The sequence below is a fragment of the Sinocyclocheilus rhinocerous genome, unplaced genomic scaffold, assembly GCF_001515625.1.
Source record: "Sinocyclocheilus rhinocerous isolate Xijiao unplaced genomic scaffold, SAMN03320098_v1.1 scaffold1069, whole genome shotgun sequence".
NCBI lineage: Eukaryota > Metazoa > Chordata > Actinopteri > Cypriniformes > Cyprinidae > Sinocyclocheilus > Sinocyclocheilus rhinocerous.
In genome coordinates this window covers 450,330-464,698 of record NW_015635541.1, presented here as the reverse complement: position 1 = coordinate 464,698, position 14,369 = coordinate 450,330, and positions in this window count along the sequence as shown.

Below are 14,369 nucleotides of genomic sequence, written 5' to 3'. Positions count from 1 at the left end.
TTTTTATATGATTTATATATATATATAATTTAGATTATATTTTATATGCTATATATTTCATTTAAATAAACACATATTATTATTATTATTATTATTAATATTAAAATATTTTAGTTCATTAATTGTTAAAATAATATTTACAGCTATTTTCTCTGAGATGTAGCATGTTTTTACTCACTATAAGCAAGTTCAACAACATCTCTCATGTGTTTGGAAAATATATGTACGTGTTAAATGCGAACCATGTAAATGTTTTTTACCGGACCATACATAAGAGGTCAGCGTTATCAAACACAGCATGCTGGGAACATGTAAACACACACAAACACATGCGCACTAACATTCACAGAAGTTTTCAGGACAAGTATTGGGCTGCTGCACTCAGATAAATTGGTTATTTAGTCATCAGGGGAAGAGGCAGGCTGCATGCTGCTGACAGCCACCTAGGATCTACCCTTCGCATCTTTGCCCAAGTGATATGCTGCTCTGTTCCTTACTCAACTTTGCATAGTGATTCCTTGAGTTGACCAATGCAAATGAGAAACATACACTGATATAAATCACACTAGGAAAAAATCCTACAGTTAAACCCTCATAACGAGAAGAATAACAAAGTGCAGTAAACGGCAAAACTGTTTGCACTACAAACCAGTGTGTTCATAATTAAGATAATATATTAAAATAATATGGTAAAATATCAAGCCACAAAATTAGCTGTTTTGTACAGCTAAAAATAGCTGGAAGCAGATGACACTGGAAGCCAGACACATTAAATTTACAAATGGCCGTGGCCACTCTAACAGGAAAAATAAGGTGGATATGATTAAGATTTTATTGGTTTTTGAAGATTTTGAGTCTCTTATGCTCACTCATGTTGCATTTATTAGATCAAAAATGCAGTAAAAACAATAATATCATTAAATATTATTTCAATTTAATATAACTATTCTATTTAGAATTTAGAACTATTCTATTTTGTTATCAATGTTGAAAACAGTTGTGCTGCTTAATATATATCTGGAAACCATGATACTTTTTTCAGGATGAATAGAAAGAACATAATTTATTTGAAATATAAATATTTTGAAACATTTAAAATGCTTTTACGGTCAATTTGTACCAATTTAATGTGAGTAAAAATATTAATTCGCCTCTAAAAAAAATCTTACTGACCCCAAACGTTTAAACAGTAGTGTAAATAATATAACATAACATAACATAACATAACATAACATAAAAAAGACACCTTTTGGGGTCCAGATAGTGAATCTACAAGCAAGAGCTGACTCAGAAATATATATTAGAATAATCAGAATAATACTGAAAAAGAAAATGAATAACACCACTGCACTAAATAGAAGGCCATCTGGGTATTTCTTTTTACTTAAAACATTTACTTTAAACAAATTATTTTTTCTTTTTCTACACTGAAGTAGTTTTGACTATTGTGGCTAAAGAAGAGAATCAATTCAAATAATTTCCAAAGAGGAAACATATTCTTTCAGATTTATAAAAGTAAGACATTTACACTTTCCAAGTAAAATATGTATATACAAATCAAAACTTCTGCTGCCAATATTGTAACTTTTCAGGAAAACTCCTACTCGATAAATGAAATGTAAATAGCAATGCATCATCATCATCATCTACATTTAAGTGACACGCTTTCATTTGACCGAAACAAGCGTTGGCTGCTGGGAGCAGCCGCTGGCTCAGATCAAATCTCAACAGAATCTGGGACTCAGAAAATAGAAATAATTTATCTGCAGCAGCTCACAAAAAAAAAGAAACAATATGCCTCTGGAGATCAATAGTTCTCCGAGACCGGAAAAAGAAAACGAGTGTTTCTCCTTGAGTCTCTTACAATATGCATGTGTGCATTAGAGCGCCTGAATATATGTATCTTAGTGTCTAATTATTCAAGCATCCAGCGCAGCTGCTTACCCTAATGCACCACACACAATCTCAAGAGTGTGTCTTTGCGTATGAAGATGTCTCTCGAGACGTAATTTGTTTTTTCGTTCATCCATAGAGGTTAAATCACGGCCATATGGACTGCAGTTATACATCTTGTCACAGAGCTAACCCGTGACCATTTATGAACTATGGGCACGTACCCTCATAACACACACACACACACACACACAGCAGGTGGCATTATGCGGTCTGTTTGCCGGCACTGACATCTGTACACGGACTTATGTAATGCTTGAATCATACGAAGCTTGTGTAGGATGTGTTTGGTGTGTGTTGAGTTAATGTGTGTATTATGTTCATGGGGAAGTCTGTACATGTTCAAGGTGTTGTGTGATTTAGCCATTTAACATAACGTGACAGCATGTATAAGTTCTGTTTATACCAATACTCATTGTACAAATAACCATAAGACTTATTCATGGTGTTAAAACATTTATTTGATAGAAGTTCATACAGATTAACAGATATACTTACTAGCAGTGAAACATCAGTTGCCAAATCTGTGCTGTACAAACCTTGAGGTATTTAAACCTGGTATTTGTGTCACCTGAATAGACCGGTCCATGTTTCCTTGAGGTCAGTAGAAGGGTCCATACAGTTGCAGTGAAACAAATGTATATCTGGTTGGTCTTTCATGCTTATGTCTTGTGTGTTTAAAACTGTATTGATATTTGGGTTATGTATGTATTATGTGTCTGTATGGCTAAAGGTTGTATATGGTAATTGTGCCTGGGCTTACCCATAGAGTGGTACGCTCCCGAGGGCGGGGTTTAGAATGTAAAATGCCGCAAGAGATGTACTCTGGCGGCAAGGTTGGCGTGCTCGTGCTCATGTTTGATTCACAATGGCAGTGAACGGACTTTTTAAGGTTGTATAGTTTTGATTGTTTTTTGTAATATGTCTAACTTGATTCTGGGGACCTTTGTCACTGATTGCACAATAAATGCACCTGCAATGGGACTTTAGTGGACTGGTTACTTTTTACCCCGGCCGCAAAGGCTATTCCGGACACATCTCTTCGCTCACATGTCAACACCTAGAGGCGTTCGGTAAACACACCGCACATACACTGTCATTATGAAATAAACCTCTCCAAATGAAAAACTTCATAAACAAAATTCCAGATGATGACAGACCACCCTCTGCTTTGAACTGGAGAAGGACAGGACAGTGATTGGCTGAACGAAGAGATTGGAGCAAATCTTCACATATCGCATCAATATCAATCTGTCCTTCTTTCACACACTCACCTTGATAACAGGGTGTGTATTGAGTTTGAAGTGTGGCAGCATAAATGCCTGTAATCTTTCTCAAACATGTCAATTTCAAAACTGCATCGTTTCCAACCTGTCAATGCCTTTCAGCGGTTTCTCCTGTATATGCAATCATGTTTCAGGAAGAGCCATTATTTTGCTCTGAACATGCAACAATGGACAAGCAGTTACAAATAAATAGGGGTCATATTTCTGTGACCGCTAAAAAAGCATATGGAAAACATGAAAGTCTTTTAAGATGTTGCTCATTAGGCATCATCACATGACATGTTCAACTATCAGTGCCATTTTCACATCTAACCATGTCTAGACATATTAAAAGCCAATAGAGAAATTGTGTTTGAAATTCAGGACACTACATGACACTAATTATATATATATATATATTTTTTAGATTTTTTTCATGACTTGTTACACTTGTGGTGACCCCAGTCAAAAATGCCCAGCCTACAAAAAATTGCTTTTTTTTATTTTTATTTTTTATTTAATCTTGTTCTAAACTTGTTTGCTTTGAATTAGCACATATTTTGTCATTTTGCCAAAATTATTCACAAATAATGTTTTGGGGGTTTTTTTCACTCAAAAACTAAGGTGGATTAGCTCAGATTAATGGACCTTTGATCAATCAGTTCCTAAAAGAAATACAAAACCTGTGCTAATTCAAAGAAAACGAGTTGCTAAAAAGATTGAATCTAAGATTTGGTCAAAATATAGTATATAGTAAAGAGACCTAGCAATTTTTAAAAGGCTGGTCGTTTTTGACCAGGAACACTAAATTAGGATTTGTTTTTAGCACAGCACATGGGTTAAAACACTCCAGACTTCTCCATTAAAGTGCAACAGTCATCAACAGCACTTTAATCAGATATTCAATAAATATTCAGCAACTAAATCATGATGGCCTGTCCTCAAAGTTGCTGTCGTAAGTGTGCTGCTCTTGACAGATTTTCAACTCCAGACTGTCAAGACCCTTTGACTGGTCATGACAGCCTGCAAAACTAAAATTAAAGAAAAATTAAATGAACTATCAGAACTCTGGGCTGCATGTTCTGAACATACTGTATACGAGCTGTTGGTTCACAGGGAGTCAAGTTTGAGTATGACTTGGGTCATGTTCTGATCCCATTCCTTTTATCTCATCCCTATTTTATATTTATGTCAGTTAAAGTCAAAAAGCACCTAAAAATAAAATTAAACACAACACTGACAGTTAAAATTATAAAGAAGTCTTCTGTGAATAAAATCTTAGGTAAAGCAATCTTTTGATGTTGAAATACCTTCTTATATTCCAGCTTGATATGCAGAGACAACTATAAATAAGCCATTTAAAGGTTTATTCCTCCAAAATGATGTGAAAATTCATCTGTCTATTTTTCTCACCCAGACCAGCCTAACATGACAGCTAGGAACAAGCAATGGCATATTTGCAATTCTGTTTGGTGGCAGTGGAAAAAATAAATAAATAAACTATACTGGAAACTATATTTGTGTGTGTGTGTGTGTGTACTGTGTATATGTATATTATATATACAGTGGGTACGGAAAGTATTCAGACCCCCTTAAATTTTTCACTCTTTGTTATATTGCAGCCATTTGCTAAAATCATTTAAGTTAATTTTTTTTCCTCAACAATTCTGTGTTTTTCTGTCAATATGGGGTGCTGTGTGTACATTAATGAGGAAAAAAAATTAACTTAAATGATTTTAGCAAATGGCTGCAATATAACAAAGAGTGAAAAATTTAAGGGGGTCTGAATACTTTCCGTACCCACTGTACATATATTATATATTCACACACACACAGACACAAAATATAATATAAATATAATATTCAATATTCTCTCAATCCTTCAGTCAAAGATCTGAAATGAACTACAAAAACTGACCTACCATTCCACATCTAATAGCACCATGTTTCATTCTAGGCATTCAGGAAATATACCTAAAAGCACACCCTCAAATTATAAAATACAAACACAAAACTCTTATGTAGGCTTCATTATTCTCAGTAACAATCATCGCACTGGAATATTTAACAAGCCACAAATTTGTTTATTAGTTTATTTTGAATAAATTAGTTTGAAAGTTGTATTTTTTCCAAATGAGATTTAAGGCAAGAATTATCCTCTGCACATGCAAATTTTGGCAAAATCATGCTCATTGCTTAGATACTACAGCGAGCAAAAAAGAAAAAAATTCTTGTTTCAAAACAAACGTTTTTCAGCAGCTACTAAAATGCTAAACAAAATGAGTATGATCTCCTCTTTTAACAGAAGTAAAAGGCTCTTCTAGCAGGATCTGAGCGTCATTAAAGCTGATGAAAGCCATTGATAGAGCACTCATATTTAACATTAAAAGCCCAGCTTTCTTGAATGCTACATCCATTATGACATTTATCAGGATTATCATTCTCTTATAGCATGTTTCCAACAGTGTGTAGCCATATAATATAAAGATACTTTCACATATCAACTGAATTAAAGTACATTTTCTTTCATGTGACTCTCTGAAATGAATAAAAGTATGAAACCGTTGGAAGAAACAGCATGTCATTTCTTTCTATACAGTTGTCATGCATTGTTCAGTACCATGGACAGCGCCAATACTATTATGCAAAGAAATTAGGCTGATCAGCACCATAGACAGAGCCCATTCAGCTAAACCACAATCCAATTACATTTATATTTCTGCATGCATTCATATAAAGCGGCATACAAATGAGGAAAGCTATAAAATAAGTCATTCATCCTTAGGAGTCAGTAATATGGGAAGTATCACAGTATACATTAAACAACAGAGAGAGATTTAAATAACTATATATATATAGCCACCTTATTTTTCAACGCGGAAGTAAGCCGTTTTCTATGAATGTGTGAGACTTCCGGTTCATTAACCGCGTTAGGGAAATAATGAGAAGAAGATCAACGTGCAGTAACCGGTAAAACTGTTTGCGCTACAAACCATTGTGCTCATAATTAAGATAATACATTAAAATAATATGGTAAGACACACCAATTTGCAATATCAAGCAGCAAAACGAGTTGTTTTGTACAGCTAAAAATAGCTGGACACGGATGACACCGGAAGCCAGACACATTAAATATACAAATATACGCGCCCGCTCTTCCGAGAAAATTAAGGTGGATATATATATATGTATATGTATGTATGTCCAGTGCCCACATGATCTGTTTTATTATGAGCATCATGAAAGCTAAATGCTCCATTTGAACCATGAGCTCCACTGAACATGCTGTGCAAATAAATGTTGCCTAAAAACATAAAGAAAAATTTTAATTAAAAACTGGCTTGTTAAAAAGCTTGCTATAACAATAACCTCAAAGGGAATGGAACCACATCAATCTATGCAATCTAAAAAAATGTAAAAAAAAAAATGTAAAAATGCAATCTAACAGTCACTTCATACGAACAGTAGAAAAAGCTTGACTTAATTCAGTATATTACTAAGAAGATGGGGGGGGGGGTTGTTGGAATTGAGGAGATTTCAGGAACAGATGTTGAAGCTGCTGACTGGCTGAGAAATTAAAGGAGCTGCATTATTAGAAAGTGCTTACAGATGATAATGTCAAAACCCTGATCGATGACGCCACTTATAGAAATAACGAAATCTCAAACAAGCTCATATCACAGATCTCTGTGAACAAAAGGTTCTTAGGAATCAGTCTGTAGATCTGTATACTAATTCTAATCTATTCTAATGTAATTGTCCTAAATGTGTAGAAGTTGTTTGCTTGTGCTTGTTTTTCTTTTTGATTGAATGAATGAATGAATGAATACAAAGTTTTAGCGAACAAAAGGTTTCAGTGAGAACAGACGTCTGAGACCACTAGTAAAAATGGTATAACTTTCTGAACATATTTTACAAATTACAGTACATTATCAGCATACAAATAACAATAACCAATTTTAATTTGACCTAGAAATAGACCTAGATCTAGTGCATAATCTTAATTATTTCTTATTAATTTTTATTTTACAATATTTATTGATGTGTGTGTGTGTGTGTGTGTGAAATTTAAATTATAATAAATATTTATTTAATAAAAAAAAAAAACATTTCTATTTTAATACATTTTAAAATGTAACTTACTCCTGTGATGGAAAATCTCCAGTCTTCAGTGTCACATGATCCTTCAGAAATCATTCTAATATGCTGATTTGCTGCTCAAGAAACATTTCTTATTATTATCTATGTTGAAAACAGTTGTGCTGCTTAATATTTTTGTGGAAACCATGATTTCTTTTCCCCCCAGGATTTTTATTATTTTTTCAGGATTCTTTTTATAATATAAAGTCCACAATAACAGAATTTGAAATCTTTTGTAATATTATACGTCTTACTGATGTTTGGTGTCCCGGCTGAGTAAAGGTATCAATCAATCAATCTTTTGAACAGGGGTATATAAAACTTGCCCACTTCCAGTTCTTTCTTTATTTTTGTTTTTTATTTTTTTAAGCATTTTTGACACAAAGAAAGAGCTGAGTAGGGAATGAGACTGCAGAGCTACTGAAAGAGAGTGAGGGAGATGAACAGAAATAGAATTCGAACCTTTTGTTGTGTGTGCATGTCATTTTACCAAGGACTGCTTCTCTAATATTGGCTTTTATCTTCGTTGACTACTTCTATCTTCTTAATTTGGACTAACAAGCTCTACGAACAACAACCTGTGTAAGTACGATTGATACGTTATGTGCGCATTTTCAATTGAGTGCTCAAAATATCAAGTTTTTGTGCTAATATAGATGCATTTAAACCTGTTGTAGGGGACTCCAGCACAATATTAGGACACTTTAAAATACCATATGACCTGCTCTTTAAAGAAAACTGAGGCATTCGACAGGCTAATCAAGACTATTAAGAGCAGAAGTTTGTGTAAAAAAAAAAAAAAGTTTTTGAAAGACTGCCAATAGTGAGCAGACCCTCATTGAAGAAAACTCCATAAATCTAAATTACATCTAATTTACAGACAAATGTTTAAGGTCTATATGGCTTTGGAATGACTCCAGGCTTGTTTAATACAAAAAACTGGAGGAGGTTAAAAAGTGGAGGACGGAGAGAAAGAGAGAGACAGAGAGTGAATTTAGCCATACTCCACTGTGAAAACAAGCGTGATCTTTGCAGTCAGCAAATTATGGATTTTCATGCAGGCGTATAAATGCCTTCACTTTTGATTAGAGGCTTTGTAAACATGTCTTTTGCGTGAAAGATATTGTGCTCCACAGAGAAGCTCAAGTAACAAATATGGAGCTGAGCTTTGGGTATTCATGTGAAGAACTCGTTCAAAACAGCTCTAAACATCAGCAACTGCGGATTGTGGAAAATAAATAAAGTCACCAGAACATTCAGTAAGATGACTTCTCAATCAGACTGCTTCATTTGAAAACATTAACCTTGTTCTCATTAAAGTGATTTACAGTCTAAAGCAGGAAATAGGAGGTCAGATTGACCTCTAGTGTAAATGTAGTCTGGGTTTTGTCGCAGTTTTATATTTAGCAAATTGCAGAGACGGTGACATTACTTTGCAGATTGGGTTGGGGAAAATACATCTGCATCTTTTTCCTTCACACAAAACAAACCGAAAAATCCTGCTGGTCTGTGAAATTGCAACATTAGTTTTTACAAGGCCTTCGTCAGCACATGCACACATACAAAGCTGGAGAAAACACGAAACTCCTTGGAGAGACGACATCTGTAATGCAGTACAGAATGAAATATTGAATATTGCAAGGATTTAGAGAAAACATTTAATATTTCCCATTTTATTCTGAGTGCATGACAAAAGTCTTTGACCAAAACATGAAATTATTCCATGAAGTTTTATATTAATTTCTATTCTCACCATTTATTCTGAAGAAATAGGTTTTGCTCTGGTAGTATATTTTCTTTTAACACAATAAAAGTCTCAAACTTCTCTATCTTTTAGTGCTGTTTGCCATTATGGCTACAAAGTTTGTGCAATATCAAGCTGAGCTCTGAGCTCTGAGCTCTCTTCTTCTTTTTTTCTTTTCTTTTTTTTTTTTTTTTTAAGTTGCCAGCCACTGCCAGCATTTTTGATCATTTTCTCAGTATGTCAAAAGAAAAAACACAGCTTGCTTAAAAAATTAAAAAATAAATATAATAATAATAATTCTAGCTTCATGCAGTCTTTTTTAATGAAATCTTAAATTTGGCAAATTTCATAAAAAGCAACATTTTGAACAAAAAGCTGAGAATTTTTTTTTTTTTTGTCAAGACTACACGCAGATTCTGAACGATGGAGTAGATCGCTTCCAATAACACCCCAAAAGGTTGCACAGTCCTATATATAATATTTGGGGGGGGGGGGTTTATTCTCCAGTTTGCAGTTGAACCAATCAATGCCACTTGCAAAAACCTTTGTATCTAAATTTGTATCTACAGATCAGAGTTTATAGAGAGAATGTAAAGTTAAAATAAAGTTAAAGTATACAAAGCATGGCAAGGCTTCATCTGCGAAGAAGAATAATGCAGGGCAAAAACCAAATGACAGGGACCATCAAACACTAAGACAGACTGTGTCCAAAAAACACAAAACTAATGCAGCAAAGCAACAGTAAACCTCAATATTCAGCTTGAAGATCCTGTTTCCAAAAAAAACGACCGCAGAGAGCTTCACAAAGCAAACATCCATCAAAAAGCTACAATTGCTGAAACTTTAATCACAGACACCAATGCAAAACTGTAAATAATAGCATCATGATCAGAAACCTGGACAGTTGGAGCACCAAGATGAACTTCAACATCTGCCCTGGCCAGACAAATCACCAGACTAGAATATTATCAAACCATTATGGATCGTTTTGGGCAGAAGATTGAAAAGCTGATTTCTTGTTCAACATCTCTAAAGAAACCGGCAGATATTCTGATCGTTGTACGAATCTATTATTAGAAAGCTGGAACCTGCATTGAAGGCTATGTTGGTGAAACACCTTATATTTCCCAGGTGTTCACATTATTTTGTGCAACCCTGTAAGTATAAAAAAATTAACAGTATAAATTTGAATAAAAAAACGTAGGTGTCACAAACTCAGTGTGAACTGAGCATATTTAACTCTCTAAAACAGGACTGAAGTGTGCTGTGTAAACTAAAGCAAATGTATGCTTTTCACTATTTTCACTTAACGACTCTTGGACTCAATGTTTCAAAAATATACACTTTCTCAGTGCAAGAGAACCTGTAGAACAGCAGAGAGGTTGAGCAACTGAGCTTTTGATAGTATCCGATTTGGTGTGACATCAAAGGTGCTTTATTAGAGTTCCTGTAACACCTTTTTACAGAAAAGAAAGTCAAAGAATGAAAGTCAAGCTAGAAAGAGATGCTTTTGTTCTCAGACTGGACTAAAAAGATTTAAATCAGAAGAAAAGAAAATGCCTTATCTAAAATATTGGATGACAGGTCTATGCAAAAACACTATCTGAACAAAATCACAGACGCCTGTCAGAATTTTCAGCGAAACTCTCACTCTGTTCTTCTACTGAGCATCTACATAACAAAGCAGAAGTAATCAATGAACGAAACATGTGAAGATATCTGGGCTGTTTTCATTTTCCTGTCCAATCTATGCTAGGGGGTTTCTGATGTTAAAAATAATGAAAAACAGTTGCTTCACTCAAAAGATTGCTTCACTGAAAGAGGCTAGTTTGTAACACAGGGGTTTTCTCAGCTATATTTCTTTTAAGTATCAATTTATGATTTACACAATGTGGACAATATGGATGAAACAGACAGAAATATATTACTAATGTATGATAAAATGTACTTCTCAAATTAAGAAGATCTATACACAATCAACAGATTTTTTCATCCTTGCATAAACCTCTGTTGTGCAGCTTTTTATTTGACACAAATGGAATGTTTTTGTTTGTTTGTTTTTTTATATATTAATTTTAAAAGATTGATTCAACTGTTAAAAAGTTTTATGAATTCACTTGATTCGCTTTTTGATGATTAAAATGTAGCATTTCTAGGAATCCAGAAAGATTCAAACAGAAATTGTTGATTTGGTGGGGGAAAAAAATAAAAACAGAATTTGGGGGAAAAATAAAACTGGATTTCAAAGGGCCCTACAAATGTTAGGAAAGACAAATGAGACAATGTTGACATATATAAGACCACAAATCTAAAACAATTGAAGTCGATAACAGCAGTTATCTGAGAACACATCAAAACTGTTTTTTTTTTTTTTCCTGGAACTGTACAGGATTGACATAGTTATATATAGAGATACAGAGATATGATACAATATAATATGAAAAGCAAAGAGGTCCTGTGCTCCCATTGGCCCTTCACCATTCTGTTTATTGGCCATCAACCTGACAGATCAGCGCTCAGTCCCTGAAGTCCTGCTCTATGTGTGCGAGATTGAGAGCAAGGACACGCATAAATACACATACAAAACACTGTTTACATAAGCTATTCTTCCCATGAGAGAATCATGACCAGGTGCTTCCGCATCTGTCAGAGGACAGAGGTCAGGATATCAATATTCTTAATATATTATACGGTTAAAGGTCAAGTGTGTAAATTTTCCTTTTTCAATCAGGTTTCCTTAACACTCTCGCTGTGTGTCATCAAGATTTTCAAGGCAAGATATAAGAATAAATCACTTAAATTTTCTATCTATTCCTCACACATAGCTGATTTTGGAAGACTTGTAATACAGAATATGAGTTGTATGAACTACTTTATGATACTTTTATGGGTCTTTTTAACCTTTTTTGGAGCTTGCCAGCCTCAGCCCTCATTCATTTTAATGAAAGTGAACGCAGCCAGAAATGTCTTCAAAATTTACTCAACAGACGAAAGAAAGTAACAGATTTGGAACAACATGATGGGTAAATAATGACAGAATTTTAATTATTTGGGTGAACTATTCCTGTAACTCATTTGAACTGAATTGTTTACCTTACAGTCGTGACACAGCTCCCTGAAGACTTTCAGATCCTCCAGACGACTCGAACTCATATACTGACTGTAATGTGATTTATATGCTCATTGGGCTCCACACTGACGCCACACTAAACCCAAAGGAGTCTTTCAGATGACTGGACACTGAATCAGATGATTCTCAGAACTCCAGCACCATCAGGTCATTTCGGCTTGTGAAACATGAAACCAATTATCCTTAAAAGACACATTTTCAGGAAAGGCACAAGTCTTTAAAAGCTTTAACATTCAGAAAAATGTCCATAAGTACATTGTGACTCTAAAGCACAGTGAGCTGCATAGTTTTGCTCCACTAGGGCTGTTCTAAATGGCATCATTATGACTTTCTAAGTTGCTTTCTTTTCTTTTGGCCAAATTCTAATGCAGTGTCAAATTAAATTCCATAATTATTAGCAAAAAGCTCAATGGGGGAAGAACATGTATCCGAAATAAAAACAAAATTAGGGAAATTCAAACGTTTGGAGTCAGAAAGATTTTTTTTTAATGTCTCTTGTGCTCAACAAGGCTGCCTTTAATAAATCAATAATCCACTAAAACAGTGAAATAGTTCTATTTAAATAACTGTTTTAAATAACTGTTTTCTATTTGAACATATTTTAAAAGATATCATTTATTTTTGTGATGCAAAGCTGAATTTTCATCAGCCATGACTTAAGTCTTGAGTGATCACATGATCCTTCAGAAATCATTCTAATATGCTGATTTCTGAATTATTATTAATGTTACAAACAGTGCTGCCATACGTTTTTAATTCAATCTAATTACAAATTGACTATTTTGGGGCTTATGTAGCAGACAGTAAAGACAGTAAAACTGAATTTTGTAATTCAAACACTGAAAACATTTATGCTCAGTAACAATGTTCACATTTACAGTGCATTTACACATTTAGCAGACACTGTTATCCAAAGCGACTTAGAAAGGTGGAACAAAAGCAATTTATCAAACTTTTAGACAATTTACATTGCGTTTACATCTCGACAATTAAATATCTGTGTTTTAAGTGAAAATAATAATATATAATAATAATAAGAAGAAGAAGAATTCCTCCCAGAATCACTGCTTAAAGGCCACCTGAATGCTTCCCCAACACTATGGGCTTTTTAAAGGTGCTGTGAGTGATGTTTTATAGAGTAGCATGCAGACATGGTCCCTACAAACCTGACAGATATCACTGAAATAGCTGTCCTGGGAAATCCCACATGTCTGCGACAGCCCGAGGCTCTGTAAACAGCAAACAAAGAATATGACCACAGGATGCTCTTGTTTAGCCAATCAGGAGTCTCACTTCCTGTCACTCATTATAAACCTTCAGGTTTGGTGACAAGCCTGTGGAGGGCTGTGGTTGGTTAGTGTGAGACGGCTAGAACAGCACTTACAGTACCTTCAAGGAAATAAAACACAGAGGCTGAATGTCCCAAGGCGCACGATTATACACATCTCCCTCCAGCATAACGCCTGACGGGCCTACAAGAATCTGCAGATTCCATTCGGCTCGGATAACAGGTGTACAATACTAAAGACTTGTTCAGCTTGAATTATTGAAAACACAAAGGTGAAAATAAAATCTGAAGTAAACATGAATAAATTGAAGTAATGATGATATTGTTGGTAAACATTTCTGGCTGTTCAGAAAACACACAATCAAAATCTCGCAAGACATGACTGCAGAGGTTTGATTTAACTGAATCAGCAATAGAGACAAATGCTACAAATAAATAATAATTTCATGCAGACCTCCTGATAAACAAGTGATTCATCAGTAACACTCTATAATAACTGCACGATATGAACCATTAGTTAAACATTAGTAAATAGTCAGTTCATCATTTATAAAGCATTGTCCCTACATTAATATACAGTAGTAAGCAGTTTATAAATACAGCTGTAAATGATTTGTTCTTGATTTATGAGTTATTTAGGCATTGTCAGTTATTAATAAGATCATTTAGAAAGTGTAAGTAAATGATTAATAAACTATTTAAAAGTGCATTTATACATATTATACAGACATACAGTAATAGTATAATAACTATTTTTGTGAGCTCATCTAAATTGAGGACTATTTATGCCTTGTAAAGCTAGAGTAATACAGAACATACAAATATTTACTCATCTCAATTAATAATGAA